Genomic DNA, 12,775 nt, shown 5'->3' with positions numbered 1-12,775 from the left:
CTCGTGTAACCAAATACCACTTGTTCCCCAAAACCTATGGAAATAATTGTTTTTTTCCAATCACTCTGGGAGCTTTTAATAGGCACAAATGCTGCAGCCCCATCCTACATATTCCAACATAATTGTTCGGGGGTAGAGACCTGACATTGGTCCATTAAGATGTATTTCTGTGTATACACACAATATACATGTATATGTATTCATATATATGAATACATATACATGTATATTGTGTGTATACACAGAACTTATAAAAATATGAATCAATACACATATGTACTGTATATATATGAATACATACGTGTATTCATACACGTATGTATTCATATATATACAGTACATATGTGTATTGATTCATATTTTTATAATACATATGATTATCTCATTTCTTTCTATAAAAATAAAATAAAATACAAATGGGACTTGCCTAGCAGGTAACAGAAAATGGGAGATTAGAACTCCAGGGGAGGTCAGGGTCAGATTTATATTTCTAGTTATGTCTGTATCTGTCATATTTCAAAACCTCTGTCATAAAAATCATCGTTGAAGCCATAGGAGTGAATTAAATATCCAAGAAATAGAAAACGCAGAAAAAGGAGAAGGAAGAAAAGAACAGTTCTATAGGCAGACTCCACAATTAGAAGACTAGAGAAGGCCAGGCACGATGCCTCACACCTGTAATCCCAGCACTCTGGGAGGCCGAGGTGGGCGGATCACAAGGTCAGGAGATAGAGACCATCCTGGCTAACACGGTGAAACCCCGTCTCTACTAAAAATACAAAAAATTAGCTGGGCGTGGTGGCGGGCGCCTGCAGTCCCAACTACTTGGGAAGCTGAGGCAGGACAATGGCGTGAACCCGGAGGGGGGAGCTTGCAGTGAGCCGAGATGGCGCCACTGCACTCCAGCCTGGGCGAGAGTGTGAGACTCTGTCTCAAAAAAAAAAAAAAAAGAAGACGAGAGAAGAGGAAGGGCAGTCATTATGGAGCTCAGGAAAAGAAGTCAGGAGCATTTAAGAGCTGGAAGAGTACAATGTCCTGCTCTTTCATGAGTCCATCATCATGGAAACAGGGACTCATGAAAGGGACAGTGGTTGACAATATCAAACACAGAGAGGTTAAGGAGGGTAAAAATGGAGAGAAGGTCATCAAATGTGATGACCACGTGGTCCTTTGGTGACCTTTGGGAGAGTAATTTAGGAGAAAGCAGGGGTAAAAGTCAGCAGCAAAGATGTTGGAGTAATTAGGTTACAGAAAGTGAAAACAAGGAAAGTGGACTACTAAGCCTTCTTTTCCAAGCCTGTCCCATTTTCCTGCCTGGCATCTGCCTTTTGTACTCCACCTTGACTTGACCTTTTTCTCCTGGCATTTTGTCCTGTCTCTCTTACTTCCACTGTCTACTGGCCCCCTGTAACAGCATTCCCTGCCAGCAACAATTCTAGCATTCAGCCAACTAGCAAGCTATGAACTGAATCATCAGGTAGACTTTAACAGATAAGAAAACAGATCAAAGGTTATCTTGGTGAAACATGTGCCATCATAGATTCTGTATAATGAATGCAATCTCTTTAAGGACACTTCTGACTAGAAGAATCCCCACCTGTCTGTTAACAGAAGTTATCCCCAGAGTTTTAGACAGTAGGAGGTTGTGGTGGGGGATGCCTTTTTATTTTTACCATATAAATAACCTTATTGTTTTAGGTTGTTGTGATTATTGTTGTTTTACAACAAAAAATGTGTTGGTTTTCAAATTTAAATTTTTTTTTTTTTTTGCATGCCCTCCATTCTTCTAATCTGCAGAGGTACCATTTGGCTAAGATTGTCTATATTTCTTCTTCTTTTCTTCATGTTCTCCTCCCATAGTTCTTTGGCAGCCAGAATTAACTCAATGGAAATGTTGGCAAATTCTCCAGTCAGTCTTTGTTCTTTTTAATGTCATGGACATATCTAGATAATTGTTCTTCTATATCAATTGATATCTAGCTTTTAGTGTAATTGGACCTTTGCATATCCAAAAGCCACTTATGCAAATTAAAACAATGATTTCACTCAATAAACTGGGAATGATAACCACAGTCATTATGAAAGTAGGAGAAGCTAATGAAAGCCCCGTCTTCATAATTTTCTTTTTAGAGACCAGCAGCTAAAAACAAGTAGACAGGAAGAGAATAATTGGCCACTTATTCTAATCCCTGCCATTTGTAATAATAATAAACAGCACAAATAGCAAACAAATTAATGGTTGCTCCCCCTGAGCCAGTCAATTACCAAGCTATGATCACTTTACCTCCTACTTCTTGCATCTTTTCCTTCACCACTGACTCATTCAGGCTGTCTTTTCCTCTTTCGTGGATCATGACAATAGCTTCCCAGCCTCTATTGTTTCTCTTAAAAATATCCTCCATATTGGTCACTAAAATGAGCTCTCTCATACAAAAACCAAGCCATTGCCTTGCTTAAACCCATCAATGGCTCTGAAAGCATCATGGAATGTCTAACCTCCTTATTGCAACATGCAAACTTGATAGTTTCCTGACTCCTACCTGTAAATCTTCTGCACTCAGACTCAGTGCACCAGACTGAGCTCTTTAACCTGGAGTTAGTGCTGTTGTGTGGAGTTCAGATCACTGCCAGACTCTACTTCCCCTTGTGGTGAGTTGGCCTTTGGGACCTTAGTGTCCTCTTCTCTCATTGCACCTTGGTCAAGACCATCACAATCCACTGAGGCAGGGTTTTCTAATTTTAACATCTGGTAGTAGGAATTGGTGCCTCCCTTCCTTCTCCTTCAGAAGGCTTTTAGGATCCCTATTCAAATATGTCCACTCCCTCCTGAAACCTCTGCAAACTGAGGAGAAGCCTTTGCTAAGACACAGGACTTTTTTTACAGTTAATTGTATACCATTTTCCAAAGTCAAAATATGCCCCAATTCTTCACCTAAAGGATGCTGTTCCAACATGACTTTCTATATTCACCTCTAAATAAAAAATTCCACCACACCAGGTACACTATTACACACATATAATTAGATGTGTATAAAATTCAACTGCCTATAAACACACAGATATATCTTAAAGCTTTATATCTCAGCTTAGAAAATTAATTTTCTGACAACATCCTTTAATAATATTATTGCTGTTTTATAGAGGTCAATAGGACTAAGATCAGAGCCTTCTGTGACTTCAACCAGAACTCAAATGAATGAACCCTCTCAATTAACTGATTATTATTTCTTCTACACCAGACTTCTAAAAGAAAGAAAGAAAGAGGCTAATAAATACAGACGTGTCAGAGACCATTTTCAGGCTGTCGAAACAATGCCTTCATCTACAGACTTCATTCATAAATACACACACACAAATATCTACAGTTCTTAGGATCTATTGACATTTTGGAGGACAAAGTCTTCAAACTTGGCCCATTCAAGCCCTTTCACCATGTGTAACCCTACCTCTGGAAGATCTTACTCAGGCATGTAGAAAATGGTGACCGCAGAGATGGGAATTTCCATTGAAGAACAGATGGAACAAAACTTTAGAAGCAAAATGCTGGACCATCTAACAGCAATAAAAATATCTACAGGCCCCACAGTCATATAATCAACTAGCAAGCTACAGTCTTTTTAAAGATCTTTAAATATGTAAAAATATAAAAGTCGGTCCCACGTATGTTTTCAACTCCTTCAGATTTCTGAGGTCATCCACTCTCAAAAGTCCACGTTGAAGTACACAAGAAACTACTTTAAAGACATTAGCAGCTCTAGAACCTCTGGAAGGGCCCAAGAATCACTGTTGAAAGCCATCTAGAGAGGCACTTGTAAATCAACTTATGCGAGGAGTTCCACCTATTTGGTTTGAGATTATTGGAAGAGATAAAGAAGGCTTTGGGTCCTTCTTCACATTACAGCACCTTTAAAAATAATAATAATAAGACAAAGAACCTTATAAACCAATGCTTAGCCCTTTTTTGCTTTACTCTCAGGGAACACAGAGCTCAATTCAGAACTCCTGGCAGTGGCTCCCCAGTTAAAGGGCTGGACATATCCACTTCCCTTTTGGAATCACCTTGTTTAGATGGGTTAAATTTTAAAAGCCAAAATACAAATTCCAAATAAACAAATTAAATAGAAAGCATAATATCATCACAGTCAATTATTGCTAGACCAAGGTACAGACATAGTATGGCTATGGCTTATTAAGTAGACTCTAGATTATCAAAAATCAAACGTCCAAGCCTTACTTTTGTCAGGCCCTCATGTCTTCTGAAGTCATCATCCCTTAAACATTCTACCAAGAGAGCCTGGGTCCCATACCATATATCTTGGAAAATTCTGTGGCTACCTTCTCCCATCACAGATTCCCACATCCAGATACCACATGCACACACACTTGTCCCATCCCCATGTCAGCATCTTGAAGGTACCTCAGTAAGATTGTGTTTTGAGCAGTCGGCACATCCTCCAATCTCTTCTTTCCCCACTTCTTTGCTCCAAGATGGTCGGTACAGTAGATGCCACTGGTGCCCCCTTCATCAGAGATTAGTCTCAACCAAAAAGGAGCTGCCTCGTCCAGATCATACTTCCACCTCAACCCCTTCAGAGAAGACTGGGGCCAATGACTGACCGACATAAGAATTTAAAGACCATACTCCTTACCCTAAGAGGAGTCCAATTCTGTCGTGCAATTCATGCTCCAGAGAGCTCTCCATGGGATCTAGACTAATTCGATCCCCAGCCAAAACAACAGCCACACTTGGGCTTCTTTTCCACCCTGTTCTTCTTACTCCCCTTGTCCTGAGAGCATTCCCTCAGTAAGTCACTTTTACAACAACCCGTCTCAGGCTCCACTTCCTGGGAACCCTTCTTGACACAGTTGGATTCAGTAGCTTTTTCCTGAAAGACAATAATAACTCAACATAGAACAGTAACAATTTAGATGTGAGTAACCATGCTACATTGCTAAAAGAAGGAGCATCAGAGTGAACAATTGCAGAGTCCACATCTCTCTCCTCTATACAGGGTTTTGTAACCTAAGTGGAGAACATCATCTCTATTTTCATGTATTAGAGGCTTTTATTCTGTCCTCTCTCTTGACTGCCTCCCAGGGAAGGAAGTGAGCACAAAAATAAGAAAGCAAATCCTTGGTATAGGAACATTCTAGAATTTGAAACTCGTATTAAAAAGTTTATGAAAGCTGGCCTGGCGCAGTGGCTCACATCTGTAATTCCAGCTCTTTGGGAGGCTGAGACAGATGGATCACCTGAGGTCAGGAGTTCAAGACCAGCCTGGCCAATATGGTGAAACCCAGTCTTTATTAAAAATACAAAAATTAGCTGGGTGTGATGGTGCATGCCTGTAGTCCCAGCTACTCGAGAGGCTGAGGCAGCAGAATCACTTGAACCTGGGAAGCGGAGGTTGCAGTAAGCTGAGATCACACCACTGCACTCCAGCCTGAGTGACAGAACAAGACTCCATCTCAAAAAAAAAAAAAAAAAAAAAAAGTCTCTGAAAGCTGTTGGAAGAGACACACGGCATAGGAACCAGATAATTCAACTCTTATAGATGCATGCTTCCCCAAACTCATTCCTCTCACTCTTTCTCACCTACTCTTATCTACAAACTGAAGAATGTTTCCCTCAATTCCTTTAGAGATTGTGCTAAGAGTTGCCAGGAGGATATTGTGATGCCATGAGGGAGGGTATAGGCAATGTGATCACAAGGAAGTCCGTGTGACCCGAGATGGGCAGGAAGGGCATAGCTTCCCCACCTACGAGGTGTGGATGCCATAGGGTTAATGTCCATTCGGGATGCTACATGGTTCATTCTGGAGGGTGGGCTAAATTTGAGGGATATACAAATTGCCACAGGACTACAGAAAAAGAAACAACCAACACCACTTGGTGATGAGGCAGGGAAGGTCAGCAAAGTTTCCACTGAGTGTAGAATGTCTGATCTGTGCCTGAGAGGATAAGTAGATGGCCATGTAGAAAAGAAGAAGGAAGTCCCAGGCAAAGAGCCTGGATGACAGCACAGAGATGTGGATGCAGATGGCAGTGCTGGCACCAGGCAAGCACAGACTACCTGCTAGGGTGTGGCAGTATATAAGGCTGGGAAGACAGCCTGAAACCCACTTGAGAAGGTCCAGAGGATTGTGGAAATTGTTCCAGCAGGAAGTGCTTTGTTCAAGTGTATTGTTAAGACCAATCTGCACACTCTCTGGGGAATAGATTAGTGAGATGAGAAGGCAGCAAAACCAGTTAGTAGTCTTTTGAAATGATACCTAGTGCTTATTATATTATGTATTACGTAGCCAGGCACTATTCCTAGCATTTTACACATTTTATCCTCACTCTGACTCCATGTGACAAATACTCTTTGGCATCTCAAATGACATGAGGAAACTGAGGCACAGAAGGTTAAATAAGTTACCCAGAGAGTCAAAGCTAGTAAGTACAGGGCAATTAATTAAACCAAGGGGGATCTGGCTCCTGAGCCTGCATACCTTTCTGCCCCCCTAATGACGAGGGACTATTCTAGGGCAGTAATGACTAAAATAGAAAACAGGGGACAAGACAAATGACATTTTGAGGGTGAATATAGGTGAGGCAAAGAGATAACTAAAAAGAACTGAGGTTTCCAGTTTCAATGACCCAGGAGAAGGGAATTTGAATTAATAAGAGATGGAGCAGCAGCTTCAGGGGTGAAAAGAATACCAAGGTTTGAGGCATGCTAAGTTTGCAGAGATTGGGAGACATTCTGGTAAGTGTCTGAAATGTTTGTCTTACTCCCAGTCTTATCTTAAGATATCTTCTCCCACTGTGATGCTTAATACTGATTGTCAACTTGATTGGATTGAAGGATGCAAATTATTGATCCTGGTTGTGTCTGTGAGGGTGTTGCCAAAGGAGATTAACATTTGAGTCAATGGGCTGGGAAAGGCAGACTCACCCTTAACCTGGGTGGGCTCCATCTAATCAGCTGTCAGCATGGCTAGAATATAAAGCAGGAAAAAAATGTGAAAAGGCTAGACTGGCTTAACCTCCCAGACTACATCTTTCTTCTCTGCTGGATGCTTCCTTCCCTTGAACATCAAACTCCAAGTTCTTCAGTGTTGGGACTCGGACTGGCTCTCCTTGCTCCTCAGCTTGCAGACGGCCTATTGTGGGAACTTTGTGATCGTGTTAGTTAATACTTAACAAGCTCCTATATATATCTCCTATTAGTTCTGTCCCTCTAAAGAACCCTGACTGATACACCCATCTTCCATAACTTGGTATCATCACATATGCTCTCTCCTTTGCTCAGTCAGAGTCTGTTCTTAAGACAGTGTCCAGCATAGATGCCATTCACACATTGATGTCAGCAAATTCTCTCTTCCCAGGTGGGCCTGATATTAAATGAGAGCTTTACCTCTTGTTAAAGAAATCAGCAAAAATTAATAGACTATGATGGAGAGGCATTTCTGGAGAATCTATCCTGCCTAAGTGTAAGACACTCAGCCCCACCTCCCAAAACAAAACCAGACATTCAACCCGATCAGGTTCTCCCATTAATTCAATAGCTGTGGAATGGATTTGGTGAGTTCTCAGAGTCCTCTCACAAGGCACAAAAGCCACAGGGAATAGAGAGCACTTTGGAATGTCAGCTAATTCCCTAAAGTATCCAGGTCTTCTTTCAAAAATGTTCTTGGCCAGGGTGCAGGGGCTCACACCTGTAATCTCATTTGGGAAGCCAAGGCAGGAGGATCACTTGAACACAGGAGTTTAAGGCCAGCCTGGGCAATGTAGGGAGATCCATCTCTACAAAACATAAAAAATTAGCCTGACATGATGATGTGTGTCTGTGTTCCCAGCTACTCAGGTGGCTGAGGTGGGAGGATCACTTAAGCATGGGAAATCAAGGCTGCAGTGAGCCACGATCATGCCATTGCACTCCAGCCTTGGTGACAGAGTGAGATCCTGTCTCAAAAAACAAAAGGAAAGTTCGTGTTCAAACGATTATCTTTTTAAAAATCAGGCATCTTCCTTCTCCCCCCACCACCCCCACCTCTCTCTCTGTCTGTCTCTTCTGTCCTTCTGCCCTCACCCCTACTTGTTTTCGTTAAAAGAAAAACTGAAGCACAATACAAATCTTAAAGAGTTTATCTGAGCAAACAACAATTCATGAGTTGGGAAGCACCAAACCAAAAGAGGTTTGGAGCTCCATAAAGAGGCACAAGGAACTGGCTTTTATAGAGTGAATGCAGAAATAAAGAAAATATTTGCTCAGCACCTGAAGATGTCGAGACAAGGGGAACACTTAAGGCCAAAAGTTTGAGACTAGCCTGCACAACATAGCGAGACCCCCTATTTTGTCCTCCTTTCAGCCCCCTTTTCTACAAAAAATTAAAAATTAGCCAGGTGTGGTGACACATGCCTTTAATCCTAGCTACTTGGGAGCTCAGGCAGAAGGATCACCTGAGCCTAGGAAGCTGAGGCTGCACTGAGCTATGCTCATGCCACTGCATTCCATCCTGAGCAACAGAGTGAGACCTTGTCTCTTAAAATTAAAAATAAAATATTTGATTGAATATTTTATTTCCTTATTTGGTTTGTCCCACTAGAAAGTCTCTAGTTACGTAAGTTAGTTGGCTGCTTCTGATTGATTGAGCTTAAGTTTTGTTTTCCTCTGATATAAGCATTTATATATAATGGCCCAAGTTAAGTTTTGTTTATGTTTGCAATTTAAAAAAGGTTAAGGTTATTTTCAAGGCCTAACTCACTTTGTCTGCTGAGGGATTTTTCAGATCTAGTCTCCATTTTAGTTTGTTTTAACAACTGCCCCTTTTTGGTTATCCTCTTTATCCTCTCAGCAAACTGAGAGTGTGATTAAACGGTATAGCATTCGTCTTGGTTATCACCATTGAGGGAGTTGACATAGATACTGGGACAGAGTCATAGAGACATTCTCATCGTCCATAGTTGCACTAGAAGGAAGGGTGGTGGCGTCACTGTTATCAGCACCTCTGTAGCCATCACTGATCAGGTGGTTGAGCTCCTCAAGTTGTCTGATCCTGATGGCAATCACTTGATATGTGAGTAGCTGCTGGAAAGCATTTAAAACCCCTGATAGGACACCATGCACTAGGAAGGTAAATACAACGACTCTAAAGAGAATAATCGCCAAGGACTGAAAAATCTCCCAGAGCAGAGATTCCCAGGAGCCACGATTTAATCAACTAAACAAATCAGTAGGTGTAGCATCACCTATGTGATGAAAAACCTGTATGTTTTCTTTTAGGATCTTTTAGATTTGGGGCAACAATTCCTGATTCATTAACATAGAAGCTACATTTTTCAACACTAACAGCACATGCACCACTCTAGTGAGTGGTTAGGGTATACAGAACTTCTCTATTTCGCAAAACTAATGAAGCAAGGTTGGAGAGACCTCATTTGTAAAGCCAAGACAAAAGTGGCAGTGTCATTAAAGCTTTTTTCTAAAGTCCTGGGAACATTTATAATAGCCTTTTCTAATTCAGAAGTATCAATGGAAGGAATCAATGCTCTGACAAATGAGTGAAACCCAAAACTGCATATAGTGAGAAGCTTAGCACTGCATGAATTTCTCTTATGAGAAGCTATTTTATGGACAAATGAGCCAAGATTAATGGTTTCATTGCAGAAAAGGTTTTTTGTCTCTGAACATTTGGAGCCACTTTAATCCAAAATGGTCATTCAATCTGGGGGCAATTCTTGCACAAAGTTGTGGTGCATTGGAAATAGAGTCCCATTCCTTTTATGGGTAATGATAAAATTTGAGGCTGTCAGTTCTATTCCCCTCAGTTTCCTTAAAAAGTAGAGGGTAAGCAGATTTCCAATTATTGAATTTAGATAAAAAGAAGAGTTTGCTGTTGGATATAGGATTGGGAAACAGCTAGTTCAGGAAGATCTATTTGGATTATAGAATTAAGAATGGGTATAGGCAGAGGAGGATTGTGTGGTTACATTGGGAAAGGCTAATCTGAACAGTTTCAACACACAATTGAGGAGTAATACATTCTAGAGAGGAATAAGTCTGATTACTAAAAATACAGACAGGGAATTTTCTTTCATTTGAGGATAGATAGGGAATATAGTTGGGTAAGACTAGTTAGGCTTTGGAGATGTGTCCACATCCCATTAGGTTGGTACCAGGCTGTTTTAATGGCTGGATGCAACTGTCAAAATATATCAGGTTCTTCATATATTGTATGGGCACAAATCCAGCATTCTGACTGATTAGTTATAGATGCTATTTTTTATACAGTATCCACCAAGGAGTGTTTGCCATCAATGTTAGTAAAGCCTAATAAAGCTATTGATAACAAAAGCATTTTAATCATAGTGCCAGTAAACTTGTATCATTGATAGATGCAAAAGACTATTCACTGTGTCATTATTTATAATAGTAGAAGATTGAAAACACTCCAAATATCTACTGATAGGGGATCTATAAACTATGATATGTCCCCAAAATGATGTATATTCAGCTTTGAAGAAGAAAAATAAGAAAAAGCCTCATGTACTAATATGGAGTGTTCTCCAAGAGAAATTGTTAGTGCAAAAATCAAGGTGCAAATCAAGGTAAGTAGTATACCACTTTTATATATATGCATATGCAATTCTTCCAGTATTTCTTTTTGTAAATATAAGCATACATATTTTTGCAAATATAAGCAAACATATTTTTGCAAATATAAGCATACATATTTTTGCAAATATAAGCATATATAAATCCAAGTTAATATAAGCATATATACGCTTATATTTAATATTAATCAAAGTTAATATATCAAAGCATATATATAATATAATATAATCAAGACATATATATATGCTTATATTTGCAAAAAGAAATACTGGAAGAATAAACCAGAAACAAAAATTAGTTACCTGTAGCCAACTGAGGCAAACAGGGTACAGGGCTCGAGGCTTGAAGTAAGAGTATCCTGGCGTATTCGTCCGTTTTCACGCTGCTGATAAAAACATATCCGAGACTGGGCTATTTACAAAAGAAAGAGATTTAACTGGACTCACAGTTCCACATGGCTGGGGAGGCCTCACAATCACGGCAGAAGGCGAGGAGGAGCAAGTCACATCTTACGTGGATGGTGGCAGGCAAAAAAAAAGAGCTTGTGCAGAGAAACTCCCATTTCATAAAACCATCAGATCTCGTGAGATCCACTCACTATCATGAGAACAGCATAGGAAAGACCCATACCCATGATTCAGTTATCTCCCACTGGGTCCCTTCCACAACACGTGGGAATTATGGGAGTTACAAGATGAGATTTGGGTGGGGACACGGAGGCAAACCACATCACCTGGGTATAACTATATAACGTTGCCTATAACTATATAATGTTGACTTTGGAATTATGTGTTATATATATTCAAAAAGTGAAATTTTAAAAAGGAATAAACCCATCTCATGTAGACACTCAGAGGACATATTTTACAAAAGCAAATCTACAGGGAGAAGTCAAACCAAGGCCTAACCATGGTTTATAGACCTTAGTGCCCACTCAGTCCTCTAGATGGCCTGCCAAGGATGAGTGTAAAATGGGAATGGAGAACAGTAGCAGGGAAAAGACAAGGATTGGATAGAGAAGTGGAGACAACGTCAAGAAGAGTGTGGCCAAGAGAAAGTGACAAGAGAACAGGAAATGAGAAGCAGCACAGACAAGACACTGCTTCTCCGGACCACCGCCTCTGTCTGAAAAGCCTTCTCTCTCAATCTTGCCAGAGATCTTTGTCATTAGCTAATATTGGCTTTTTTAATAAGTTAAAAGTATATTTTTTCTAACAGTCCTAGTAATTTAGGGGATCTTTTGTTTGTGTGGCAGGGCACTATTTTAAGATACAAAGCTGTGCAATTTTGTCTCCACATGTGTTCATCCTTTTGCTCCCTGCTCCTCTGCCCCCTGTCTAAGCAGGTAGGCACCTGTGTTCACTACCTCAGGGAGCAGATGCGGAGGATACAAAATGAAAGCCCCTCTGTCTAACATTCACTGCTCCTCTCACTTTCTGCCCTAGGAAGTGGGGCAGAAAGAGGAAGAAAGCAGCCACTGGGGTCCTGAGCACTATTCCTGCTGGGAGGGGAAGACTTGTGCCAGGAATGGGCAAGTGGCTGCAACACTCTATGCAGAGAGCATCATAGGCAGCCTTGCACACATCTGTGATCCAAGCAAGGGAACTTGGAGGGAAAGACAGAAAGACCCACTGGATTTGAAAAAGCTATGCAGTCAGGGACCTGTGGAGTCCCACCCATTCCTTGCAAAGGACAAGATCAGGAACTGGTAGACACAATGTCAGAGAAAGAAAGAGAGTGCTGGGAAACATTTTATTTTCCCAACAGCCTAACATAATGTAGAGTTCAAAGTTAATATTGAAGTGGTTTACAGATAATTTTAATGTAGTATTTACTGCACATTTTATTTTTTAGGAAGACACTTATGTCCAATATCTCTGACTTGTTCTCAACCTAATTAGACATGCTTTGACCTCAAGGGGTATAGAGGCCCGGTGCAGGAAAGCAAGAACAGGGAATCTCCAGCTTTCCCCAGGCTCTCTCTCTCTCAGACCCGTGCTGTCCCCCACAATACCCTACCCACATGGGGTGTCAGTGCTGGAACCCAGAGACAGCGGCACAGCCAAGGAATCAAGGAACAGCAAAGCAAGCAAAGGCAGAGCCTTGGAGAACTTCTCAGAGAAAGATACAGATTATGACCTCTCAGTTTACCTTTATTTCATTCATACGCT

At 40.8% G+C, this 12,775-nt stretch overlaps 1 pseudogene; it reads right to left on the bottom strand.

The window, feature by feature from the left end:
* The window catches only part of LOC129464391 (uncharacterized), a 63,699-nt pseudogene that overhangs the window by 38,362 nt on the left and 12,562 nt on the right, over nucleotides 1-12,775 (bottom strand).

The sequence above is a fragment of the Symphalangus syndactylus genome, chromosome 16 (assembly GCF_028878055.3).
Source record: "Symphalangus syndactylus isolate Jambi chromosome 16, NHGRI_mSymSyn1-v2.1_pri, whole genome shotgun sequence".
Taxonomy (NCBI): Eukaryota; Metazoa; Chordata; class Mammalia; order Primates; family Hylobatidae; genus Symphalangus; species Symphalangus syndactylus.
The sequence above is the reverse complement of the archived record's forward strand: the minus strand, read 5'-3'. Positions and strand labels throughout refer to the sequence as shown.